A 12,956-nucleotide genomic window follows, 5' to 3' on the forward strand; every position below is an offset into this window, starting at 1 on the left:
ATCAGGATCCTGAGGGGAGGGGGGGTGGGCTGAGGGGATGCTGTGGTCCCCTCGGTCGTGGTCCCCTCGGTCGTGGTCCCCCCGGTCGTGGTCCCCCCTGTGCCTCCAGCTGGTGATGCTGCTGGCCCTGCTTTGCCCCCCTTGCCCGGTTTGAACCATCCATCTTGGCTCTGTAAGAGGCCTGTTGCAATTAAGTAGGCTGAAGTGCTCCTGAACTCTTTAACCTTTGCCCTGGGATTGCTCCTTTTGCCCCGGGGCTGTGGATCAGCTCCATTGCACTCTCCAAACAGCGCCTGCTACTTAGCTGACATTTCTTTCTCCTGCTGGATCCTATTAGCACCCTGAGGTTGAAAATGCTACTTTGGAGTGTTGTAAGGAATGTGATTTATACTGGAAAGCAGCGGCCATCTATCTTTCCAAAAAAAGAGGCTGGAGAGCTAAATCCACATCGCCTGAACAAACAGCCACTGGGATAATTGTTGAGGAGGCTCCAGACACCTCGAGGAGAGAAGACTCGGTGGGATGGCACAAGCAGGACCACAGTGGGACTGCAGGAAACCTGCTCCCCATCAGGATCCCAGCCCTGCTCCAGTGCAGACTGGTGCTGGACGTTGCTGGTTTCCAGGCAGTGCTGAAGGACTTGCTGGGAGCTGCCTGGGCTGTTTGCAGGGGCTGTGGTTGTGGGGTCCAATAGGTCCTTCTTTACCCTTTTCCTTGCCTGTTGGTCTTCAATCAAGGGAAGAGCAGAGCTGGATTTGCACTGGTTTGTGAGGATGTATCATAGATAACTCAACGTGCACGGGAGGCAGATGAAAATGAGAATTGAACGGTGCCCCAAGGAGGGCTGATTAGCCTTTATCAGATATGACACACTAACTGTGGAGGCTACTTGCTGGAATTCCGGGTTAAAATCTCTACAGTATCAAATTTCACCCTCCTAAGCAAAGAGACACTTTCCATAGTGTTTGTGTGAATCTTCTGGATGAGCCCTGGAGACCGAAACCGTCTCGCCTTCGTGTGGGCATTAAAAGTCCCACCCACGTGTTTAAAAAAAGCCCCAAACCCAGGAACGCAGAAGCTGACATTTACTCTAAAATGTCTTCTTCCTGAGTGGCTGTGTGGCATCCCGTGGGTGCCTCCCCCCTCGCCAGAGCTGGCTGTCTTTTGGCAGGGCTGTGGGCACCCTCCTGGGCGTTTGGCCCAGCTGGAAGCCAGCAGATTCTCTTGCACGGGTGAAGGTGTGCACACAAACACACGTGGGGAGGCTGGCGTAGTGCTTCCCGGGAGAAAAACCACTACAAAAAAAGCTCCCAACCCTAAGCAACCCCTCTGTCAAAAGCCCTTTTATAAAAGCCTCAGTAGCTGAAGAATTGCCATTGTTTCAGTCTCCAGTGAGTGCTAGTCTTAAAATATTTCCAGCTCAGAGCAGGCTTTGACATTCTGCCCAGACCCAGGAGAGGGAACAAACATGAGTTCAGAAGTGATTCTACAAGGCACAGAAAAAAGGTTCTTTTTGGAGAACCACGTTCAGCATCTCATCTCCTGTAGCTAACATCCCTCCAAAGCGGGGGCAACCTCCCAAAGCAACCCCAAAAGCAGGGAGGTTAGGACTTCTCAGAGGCACCCGGTGAGGCAGGGAGAGCTGGCCTGGCTTTCACACTGAGGCATCAGGGCTTAATTTTTGTGCTTTTACTCAGCCTTTCCCCCACGAGCAGCAAAACCCCTCCCTGCCCCCCAAAACTCCAGGCTGCTTGGATGCCAATGGCTGTGCAGACCTAACTCCCCACCCTACTGGTGGTCCAGAACTGCAGGATCTTTAGATCTGGAAATTGAGGAAGACAGAAAGTATGTGTTGGTATGAACCCCCCCCAGCCTTTTTCATGTGTTCCCCAGTGATCCTGGGTGTGACAGGGTGCAAATCTGGGAGGAGGAAGCTCTCAATGCTTTGCTCCATCGCTGCACGTGAGGGATGGCCCATGGCAACCCACCCACTGCAGCACTTGCTCCGTGTGGGGTGGGAGCTGGGGGAGGAGGACCTCAGGACAGGGCTGTCCCTGGGACTTGACTGGCTTGGAAGTCACAGCACAGCTCTGATGATTTCTCACCCTTCCCCTTTCCACAGTGTCAACTCGAGCGAGGCGCTGAGATTTCAATTACAGGCTCAGCTATGCTTCTGCAGGCCAAGGCCATCCCCACCTTCTTGCAAACAGTTTTTTTGGCAGAAAGGTGCAGAAAACTGTCAGAAACCTGCAAGCCATCAAGAGACCTGGCTGCTGTGGATCTGTGGGGTCCGTGTGGAAGTGCTGATGCCCTGGGAGTGCTGCTGGGGGGCTGCGTGTTCCCCAGAGCTGATCTGGGCTGCGAGCTCTCCTCGCCTTGGACAAAGGGCAAATGTTTACCCAAGAACAATGTGGGGTTAAAATTTGGTAAGGCCTTGTGCAACTCTTTATGGAGAGGACAAATAAACATCTCTTGCAGTCAGTACTGGGCTGGCTGTTTAGTTGGTGCTGCGGAAATGCGTGTTGTTTACAGCCATTCATTGCAGGAGCTGGGAACAGCAGGGGCTTGAGCCACTCCAAATTTCAGGCAAAATAAGATGATCCTCCTTCTCCTTTTGTTTGTTCTTAGGAGAGAACACAAGGTCAAATCTTCAGCTAGTGCAAAGTTTGCTCTAAACTGCTATTTTTTTTTTATTTGAAAAAGTTTCTCCTCTGCTTGCTCTCTCTTGCAATGCCTCCCCCTCCCTCCAAGCCAAGCCCAGCAAAAGCCTAAATTCCCAGAGGATTTGGGTTTCCTCCTTGAGTGATAAAGGCTTCTGGGGAGGGGGAATCAAAGCTGGGTGGCCAAAAACAGAGGCTCCAAGGTTGAAAGTTAGGATGTCTCTTATCTGCTCCCCTCCCAAGGAGAGACTAACAGGGGAGAAATCACGCATGGGAGATCCAGCTCCTTCCTCCCCGTGGCTGCCCAGCCTGCCCCAGGGATGCTGCAGTGGCCTCAGCAGAAAAATGCCCCCTCTCTGGGAGCTGGTTCCATTTCACAAAGCAGAGAGGGAGCAGTACCAGATGTATTGACAGAAAACCATGAACTGGGTCACGCTGCCCATTCCCCTGGCAGCACAGAGCTCTCCTCCAGCACAGCCAAACAGGGAGCTCATGGCTCAGGGGGATGGATGGGGCACAGCACCCACGCTGCTCCAGGAGCTGCACACATGCTGGCTTTGCTCAAAGGAGCCCAAAGCCTCAAAGAAATGCTCTTCTTCCCTAGGATGAGAGCCAAGGCATCCCTCTGCCAAGGGCTGGGCGTCGGGGGGGTTGAATGGTGGGAGGAGGGGGGATCCTTGTTCATTTTAATAGCCCCGTGGCAGTGCTGGAGCCAGCGATGTGCCTGACCTACATAGAGCCCAGAGCTCCCCCAACACAATCGATCCATTGGCAAGAGAGCAAATGCTGTGGTGGGGGGAGGACCTGCCCTGCTGTTCCCAGCCAGCAGCACCACGGCAGCAGCTTGTCCTCCCTCCTGGGCACCACGTGCATCCCCCATCCCCAAAGTCCCTGCCTCGTATCCTCCCCCAGCACAGAGCAACCTGGAGCCGTGGATGTGTGTTTTGAGATATTCTCCTATGGGAGACTTCCCTTTTGCATAACTGGCTTCTGGTCGGGAAAGGTGTTGCTCTGTGCGTGCCCCTCAGCCACCTCTAAGCAATGCACGCAAGGTTTTGGCTGCTCTTAAGCCCAAAGGTGTGCTCTTTGGCTCAGAAGCTAGATTCACATCTCCTGACGGAGCCTGCTAATGGATCACCAGTGGATTGGAGTGTCCTTCCTCCCCAGCTGTCTGGTTTATCCAGCCTGGCAACACACCCTGAAACCTTTTCCTTCGACTCTGTTGTTTTAGCATCTTACACCCTTGGGCCACTCTCGCTGACCTCACAGGTTCTGCAGCACAGGGTGGATGTTTCTGTCACAGTTTGCCCTTTTCTCTCCTTCAGCAGAGGTGGCTGGTAGGGTGGCAGGAACATAACAGCAAACAAGGGGAGGAGAGGGAAGACACTACAGTGTCTGGTGATTCTTTTTCTTCCACCAAGTCCCCAAATTCTCACTAATTAAGGGCTAATGGGAACAAAAATACCATCTGGTGGCACAGTGGGCCTAATCCTGCAGTCTACCTCTCTCCAGGCATGTGGACACAACCTGACTGCTGGTGGCATCAGCCAGTGAGGTGTTGATGTATGAACACCCAGAGTGAGACCACAGCACGGGCAGCAGTGTGAAGGAGGATGGAGAGAGGTGGGAGACAGACAGGAGGGTCTTTCCTCACCATGGGTAACTCTTTTGGGACAAAAAACAGGTCTTCTGAGTGTTGGTGCCATACCCCTCCCCTCGGGTTACATCTTCTCTATTAATGCTACCTACAAGGAGCAGCAGGTTCTCTCTGCCAGTAATTACAGAGCTCATTAGACACAGCAAAAACAAACCTTGGTGTGGAATAAGGAAAAACATGGTGAGTTCAGAGGTGGGCAGAGTCTGGCATTGCCTCTCCCCCTTGGCATTGCTTTGCTCCTGGGAGAGCACCGTGCAAAATTCCAGCTTTACAGGGCAGAAACGAACCCCAGTGAGCTGCTGGTGGAGCCTCTGCCACCAGCAAACACCAGCAGTTCCACCATGAAGGGGAAGTGCTCAGCCCGAGGCTGCTAATTAGTAAATAAGGGATAATCCGATCAATTAACTGCTCAGCCTGGAGGCTGGAGAGGAGGGCTCAGCTCTGGGGGAGAGGTGGCTGTGCAGGGGTGACATGGGGCACAGGGCGGCTCTGGGTGTGTGGGGGGCTGCTGGGGGTCTCTGCCACAGGGTGCTCCCCAAAACCCAGCTGAGCTGTGCTGTTCTCTCTGGGCAGTTCTCCCTCGCTGGTGGATGTGTGGTTGATGGGGATGCAGGGACTCTGGAGCGTGGGATGGATGCTTGGTGTGTCCCATGTCCCCCGAGGTGCCCTGGGCAGGAGCGATGCTGGGGGTGCTTACTGCAAGGCAAAGAGGCTTTTTATTCTCTGAGTTGTATGAGCAGGCTCCATCCCTCCTCTGGCCATCCCTCTAGGGCTGCAAGGGCTGGAGCCCATCCAGACCATGCCCTGTCCCCACCCCTGGCCACCCTGGAAGTCACCCAGTGTCCCCCCAGGAGGTAAATAGCAGCCACCTCACCAGTGGGGGCTGGCACCTCGGCGAGGGGGGCAAAGGCAGGCTGCAGGAATCACTGACTGCTTCCAGACTTGCAAATTCAACCTCAGGAGAGCAGCAAAAGGAAATTAAATGCTCACTCGATGATGGCAAGTAGGGCTCTCCAGGGGCTTTGCAGCAGCCAGGGGGCTCATCTGTGGAGCCCGGGCTGTGGGGGACCTGGCTGTGGGTCCAGATCCTGATGCTGTCCCCACGCCAGCCCCCCTGGCAGCCCTGTGCCCCCACAGCTCAGCCCTGTCCCAGCAGATTCCCCCCTAAACGGGTTTTTCTGAGCATCCCTTGCTGCTTCCCCTCAGCTGGCAACAAAACTCTTAAAACATTTTCCATCAGCACCGATTCCAATTACGTGTTTTTAAAAAGTCGTTAAAGAGAATTCCCCATGAAATTATTCTTCTTTCCCGCATCTCCTCCCTGCCTTCCCGCCCCTCTGTCTGCTCCCAAACTAATGAGATTAATTGAAAACTACAAACGTCTTCCAAGGGCCCAAGGCAAAGGCAGTGTGGAACAAACATCACTCTTCCCAAGCTGTGCAGGATCACGCCGACCTCCCTCCTGCTCTCCTGCTCAGAGCATCCCTCCCGACAAGGGGCTGCACTTTGCCAGCTCAGGGGGGGGGGCTCAGGTTTTGAAACCTTTGATTTATTTTTTTTTTCCCCTCCTTTGAGAAAGGAAAATGCCTGAGGAATGAGAGCTGTCAGCTGCAATAATGTGAAATCTTACTTTTGGCTGGCAGGCAGTGGGGTGATCTCTCTGGCATGTGATGCTACCCAGGGAAGTTGAAACAGGGAAGCAGGGAGGAATATTAGAAAAGTTATTTTGCTTTCTCTCAGCCCTGCAGGCAGAAAAAGAAAAAATAAAAATCCCCCAAACCCCAATAACCAGCAAACCAAACCTGACAATAGCTCTATTCACCTCCCAAGCTTTTATCCACTGCCCGTGTTTGATTCCTCCTGTCCCGGGTAATCAATAGAACAAATCCCCGGCGTCGCACCTCTCCTGGCCCCCACGGGCTCCTGCAGCATTGATTAAAGCAAACAGCCATTTGCAGGGCTGCACGCCTCCCAACACAGCACACTTTGTCAGCCTGCCTCGCTCAGGAGAAATAAAGGAGAGGGAACCATGTGGGAGATTTGTTACTCGGTAGAGCAACCGCCCGGCGTCCCCTTCCCTCCAGTGCTGCCTTAGCCAGAGCAAAGGAAAACCTCAAATAAAGCCCCAAACCCTGTTGAATTACTTGGGATCATACATGTATACAGACACAGCCACACACGGCGCTGAGGAAGATGCTGATAATAGTTTGGGGAGTGGAGAAAAATCTCTTTGCATGGAACCCCCTACAAAGCCCAGTTTGTGCAGCCACACGGGGGGCTGATGATGATGGTGGAGAGAAGGCTGCAGAATGGACTCAACTTTAGCTTCACTCACAGCTCATAGGTGCTGCCAGCCCCTCTCCTCGCAGGGCTGTGGGTGGGTTTGGGTGGGACAGGGAGGGTCCACTGAGCCACCCCTTAGATGGGGTGCCTGGGAACGGAGGGTGCAGAGGGAGCAGAAGCATCACGCCGGTGTTGGCACGGGCAGGGGACCCAGGCAGCCGTGGGGTGACCTGTCCTGCTGCTGATGGAACAACCAGGCCAAGAAAAAACCGTGGTGGATTCATTCCCTGGCACCCTCTGACAAGTTAAAACCCTCCAGTTTATTAAAGATCCATTCCTACGCTAATAAAAGCCGCGTTGTCTGGTGGCAGAGAGGCTGCAGGATGTTATGGTTGGAATGTTCCTCAGGCCGTGTGTAATTAGAAGCCCCACCAGCTGTGGATCTGCAAGAAGCTATTTTTTTCCCCCCCAGACAGACAGACTTGATGTTTTCTGTGATCTCCATGATGTCACCAGCTCCCCTTTGATGTGTGTAACCGAGGAACCGACTCGGAGGGATATTTGTCTGAGTACTGCTCATTAGATGACCCAGTAGGATGGAGGCAAGATTAATTGCAGAAGGGAAGAGCCTGATCCCTGTATCCATATTCATTAGCACATTAGGGCTTGGTGGCCATGGTGGTGAGCCAAATGCAAAAATAATAAGAGGACAAAGTCACCTCCCTGAAGATTTCAATAATGGGACAAAAGGAAGGACTGTTTTCCTCATTTCATGTGGGGAGGATGGAGGTGCAGAGCAATTGAAGTCTAGCCTTCAGATAATAAAGCAGACTGTCCCACGAGGGGCAGGCAGTGAGGCCAGACCTGGGGCAGATCCCTCCTGATCCCCCCGTGTGCTTTCACATTTCCAGTGATTTCCTCACCTGAGTCCTCCTCTTGGCCTGGCTGGTGGCAAGTGACATTGCAGAGGTGGCCAGGGCAGCAGTGCTGCCACAGGCAGCAATGATGGACCAGCCCTTGGGATCTGTGGGAGAGATGAATGAACTGGGGGAGGAGTAAACAGCCTCAGGAACCCAGCCCTCCCCGTGCTGAGTCTTCTGACTCCATAGTATACAAACCAACCTCCTAAAATCACTGGAAAACACTTTGTTCCTATTCTTTTTCTGACATGCTGGAGACAACAGAGGCTCCCCTGGCACGGCTCAGATGCTCCATGGGGGTCTCCTGGCTGCTCTCTAGTGATTAGGATTTTCCAGGGACAGAAAAAGCTGGAGGCAAAATCCTGCTGCCCATTAAAATAACATAAAGGAACATATTTTATGCAAACCCTCCCTCAGATGTGTCATCTTTTGGGTTCACAGAGGACAGCTTGAGCCCAGCCTTCTGCCCAGGCTTGGTCAACCACTACACTGGTGGCTTCTGAGTTGTTATTCTGGGTGAGAGGAAAAACAGCCCATGACAGCAGAGAAGGCACAGCACAGGTTGTAGGAACAGTGTGTCCCCTCTGCTCACACACCCTGGCTGGGGCAAATACCGGTCCCAGGCTGTGGAGGGGACATTTCTGCAGGTATTTACCCTGCAAGCAGCCCAGAACTGGATTAAGATAAGGGGCGTGCTGGGACGATGTGGAAATGCCTGTCAGGCCCACAAACCTGCAGGGCAAATGAAGCAATCATGTTCCCAGGACATACATAAAAATAAGTAAAAAACACTATTAATCCATAGCAACAAAAGGAGATAGCATGGCAACAGCAGCAACTGCTGCAAAACAAAACAGTAACAAGAAGAGAGGAGAAAATAAAGCCCTGGACTGGCCCTGGGGGTGTTTTAAGGTAAAGTGAGCTGGTGCACCCCAGGTGGGTGCTGGTTACTCCATGGCAGGGTGCTGAGGTGAGGGGCTGGCTGCACAGTCCTGCAGCGACCTGTGCACAGCTCTGGGGTTCTGCTGGGTGCAGGGGGATCCTGGGGTGCCTGGTTTGGCCTCTGGAGCTGGGGAGGGGCTGCAGTGAGCCAGGCAGTGACCGTGGCACAGGGCTGGGGGGGTGGCACTTCCCGAGATGACCACAGGGCACCTGTCACTGTGGTGGTTCTTGGGCTGAAAAAGGTCCCAGCTCCTGATGGCTGCCAGCAGAGCAGGGCTGGGTGCTGAAGATACCAAATCCATTGTGCTTTTCTTCACCCTCAACTGCTGTTGAGAGAATCAGAGCAAAAAATGGCCAGCACAGGAGGAACTGTCCTCAACAGCAGCTCACTATCAGTTCACAGGGATGGGCTGCTCAGGGCTGGCAGCACTGTAGAAGAAAAAAGACCCTTTTACCCCTTAGGACTGATGCACCGTGGACATGCTGGGTGAAATAACTGAACCCAGGAGCAGAGCTGCTTCTCCGAGGCAGCCCTGCTGTGCTCCCACCCTCCAAAATGATGCTTTCAGCTCCAAGGAGGGCAACCCACACCTCAAGAAACAAAACTGGGATAAACTCAGCGTCAAAACACAGCTTAAACCCTGGTTTGAACCCAGCTGATGCTCTGCTGTGGGTACGTAGGAAGAACGTGATGGAAATAAGCCCTAATGGGTGTTAATTTGAAGTGGGAAGTTTGTGAGTCAGGCAGTGGGGTGCAGGGGGAGGAGTGGGCAGGAGGCACGATGCAGCAAGGAGAGGTGTTACTGCTTCTGCTGCATGCTAGGAGGGGTTACACACCCTTCTGGCATGGCAGACCTGGCCGAGAGCACCACAGCAGTGCTGGGTGGGCTTGGGATTTGGAAGGAGAAAGGGGAGTAGAGAGGGGATTGCATAAAGCTGAGTTACACGTAATTTGGCTTTTTTTCGGAACCCACGTTCAATGGATTGTTGTTAAAAGGAGATTTTCCATGCTGTGGGAGCCAAAGGAAATACAGTGGAACTTAATTAAATGCCTGCTAAAATAATAATTTTCTTATGAACTGAGGAAGGTGAAGTACAATGAGAGATGGACCCGATAAAGGAACAATGATTCTCCTTCTGGCAGAAGTGCACAGGTAAAGAGCACAATAAAGCAGTTATTTTGGTGGGGAGGGTTCTCCACTTTTGCCCTCACACAGGTCCATGGGTAGGTTGCCCTCCATGGCTGTGCAGGCTGCCCAAACCCTTGTGAAATTGCCTCCATCCCAAAACATGAACACACAATGCAGACCCGCTCTACAGTCAGCTCAAGGATTGGTATTGGCTGAATTACTGGCAGGGATTGGAAATACTAATGCTTGTCTAGAGGAAAGAGGAGGAAAGAGGGCAAAAAAATCTGTGAATAACTGCAAATTTGACTCTGCTCTTGCTTGCCAGTGCTGGGGAGATGGGAGGCACCTCGTCTGGTAACGTCTGCACTCCAAGATTTTGTTAGTGGGGCTCTGGGCAGGAAAAAAGTCAGCTGGAAGAAACTCCTTCCAAATAAGAAGTGAATGGTAATATCATCACCTTACAAAGAACCTGGGAGAATCATTTTAAGAGGCAAAGTTGGAAAAAAAAACAAGAGAAAAGAACAGGTCCTGTGCAGGACCAGCTGCCCGTGAGCGTGCGGAACGTGCCTTGCACACGCGTGTGCACTCCTGGGCATGGCCGGAGCACCCCAGGGCTCCAAAAATCACAGGCTTAGAGGCCAGGCAGGGATTTCTTTTGAAAGCTGCTCTGTAAATGTTATTTCCATCTAGAAAGAAAAAATAAAATTTGGGTGGACAGATGGGTTTCACCTTGTAAAGGCTCCTCCCTTGGCAGGACTGCTCCCAGCTCACCCTGCTCTGCTCCTCTCCTCTGAGCCCTGGGGCTCCAGCACCTTTTGGCACTCCAGAAAGAGATGCTCTCCAGCTCTCCTCGGGCTGCAGTAGGCATCAGGGCACCCATGTAACATAGCAAAATGGGGAGAATAAGAAGCACTTTGGAGCTTTTCTCTGGTTTTGCTGGTTGGCTTCATCGCAGCACGATCAGCTCTTGACCAGTGCATTCCACTTTTTGAGTTTGACTTGGGGTTTATGGGCTCAAGACTTTTATATTGAGGCTTTAACCATGGGGAAGGCTTAGGCCAAACCTCTGTTTTTCCATTATTTTAATAAATCTGATCATTTAAAGAAAGTTTACTTTTCTAGCCTCCTCCAAATGTGGATATTCTTTCTCTCAAAAAAAACCACCCACCCCAGAAACCAGAAGACTGAATTTGGACGCTAAATTATTTGGCATTGGCTCTTTCAGCTATGTTGAACATGACCTCATGGCTGAAATTACAGAAATAAACCCTCTAATAAAATGGAAACTAATAACTTTTGCTTTCTTTGTGTTTCTACAGCAGTCAGAAAGGGCTTAGGCTGTACAATAATTAGACTGTATGCAGGGCAACAAAATTTCTTGACTCCTGCCCTTCTCAGCCCTTCCCCAACTAAATAAATAAAAAAAGCCCTGGCAATAAATTTAAACCAGTTTTATTTACCTTGAACTACTCAGCCAAGAATGCACATTATTTAGGGACTGGAATAAAAAGCCATTCACTCTAGTTCAATTGGCCATTTAGTTCAATTTGTGTGTGTTACTGCAGGTAATTACTATGGTAATAATGTACTGTAATCTGCGCTGATTTGGAACTTGTCCTGTTTCTGTATTAATAATAAGTGCCATATATGTACTAATTACCAGTTTGTTACCATGGTTATTTACGTAGATACCATGTTAATGATACCCTGGAAACATAAAGCAATCACATTTTTGAATTAAATCTTTGTGGTCTCCTTAGTGCTAAAAGCCCAATTCACATAAAATAATGATGAAGAAAATGAGCTCATCGGTGCTGGCTTGCCAGCGAGCTGATTAGCTGCACTGCATAAATACACCATTTTACCATACTGAAAAATTAGAGCCTCCAAAACATTTTCCACCGTTGCTAAGTAACTTCCTGAAGATTACATCACTTACAGGAATACGTGGTGCCAAATCTGTCATGCACACGTATGGCCGGAGCATCCAGTGCGGGGAGCGTGGGCTCGGCGGGGGGGGCTCCAGCGAGCTGATTAGCTGCACTGCATAAATACACCATTTTACCATACTGAAAAATTAGAGCCTCCAAAACATTTTCCACCGTTGCTAAGTAACTTCCTGAAGATTACATCACTTACAGGAATACGTGGTGCCAAATCTGTCATGCACACGTATGGCCGGAGCATCCAGTGCGGGGAGCGTGGGCTCGGCGGGGGGGGCTCCGGGGCTGCCATGAGCTGCCAGAGGAGGGGGGGGGAATCAACAGCCATCCCTCCCCTTCCACACTCCTCGGAAGGAGCCAGGAGGCAATCCAGAGACATCTGGTTTTTTAGGGTTATTTCAAGCCAGAAGGGCCCTCTGCTAGCCCCCTTCTACAATAACGTCACGCTGCAAGTCCTGCGCTGGCTTCTGCCTCTTCTCCCCTTCCAGTCCACCTGAGCAGCGTGGGTTTGGGGATGACTTGTTGGAAGCACGTGCTGGAAGGGACAGGGTGGCTACCTGAAGTGCTGGGGTCTAAACCTCCAGCCCTGAATCAGGGTTGACACGTGGGTGATGCCCTATAACCAGGCAGGAAAGACCTTCATGGTTGGTTTTCACCTGGGGTCTGCCCAACCTTGGGTGGGGACCAATTAGGAGATCACCCACCTTTAAAATTGACATCAGGTGTCCCAGCATAAAAGCTGGCTCTGGTTGCAGGGGGTGGGGGGAGTTTATTTATATAGTGTGTGTGCGCTATGTAGGGTTTCTAGTTGTTGGAAGGGCCTCCTAGTTGTCCATGGTGGGCAGAGCTCCTAGAAGTTGTGGGACACCAGCACAACTGGGAGCAGAGGAAGGATTCCATCTCTAATAATGGCACTGGGTTTTGGCCATGGCTATGTGGTTGGAAGGGGACTGGTCACCTGGTTTCTGAGCTGGTTTGCTCCCATCTTCACTTCATCCAACACTGTAAGTGAATGTCTCAATCTCTTTATTCCTTTGGTGGTCAGCCACCTTGTGTCCTCCATGTATAATTGAGAATTGGAGGGAAGGATCTGGCCTGTGTGCTGTTTATTGATTGTTTATCAATATTTATCCTTCCTGCTGGGGGATGCAGTCAGCAAAAGATTACTGCTGCCTCTGGGGCTGAGTGAGTGCTGTGGTGTGCCTCGTGTGGGGTAAATATCTTGAGGCTGTGCTGCAGGACCAGGAATGGTGTTTGTATTCTTCTCCCAGCTGCCTGCCATCCAACTTCCTCTGCCAACAACCTGCTCTTCCCACGCAGCAGCTACCTTGCTGGCCATGCTGGATCCAGATTATAATTAAAAATAGTCTATTGGCAACAAGAATGTTCCCTTTTCCCTCATCGCACAGTGAACAATGGGT

Source organism: Merops nubicus, unplaced genomic scaffold (genome assembly GCF_000691845.1).
Source record: "Merops nubicus isolate BGI_N331 unplaced genomic scaffold, ASM69184v1 scaffold17083, whole genome shotgun sequence".
NCBI lineage: Eukaryota > Metazoa > Chordata > Aves > Coraciiformes > Meropidae > Merops > Merops nubicus.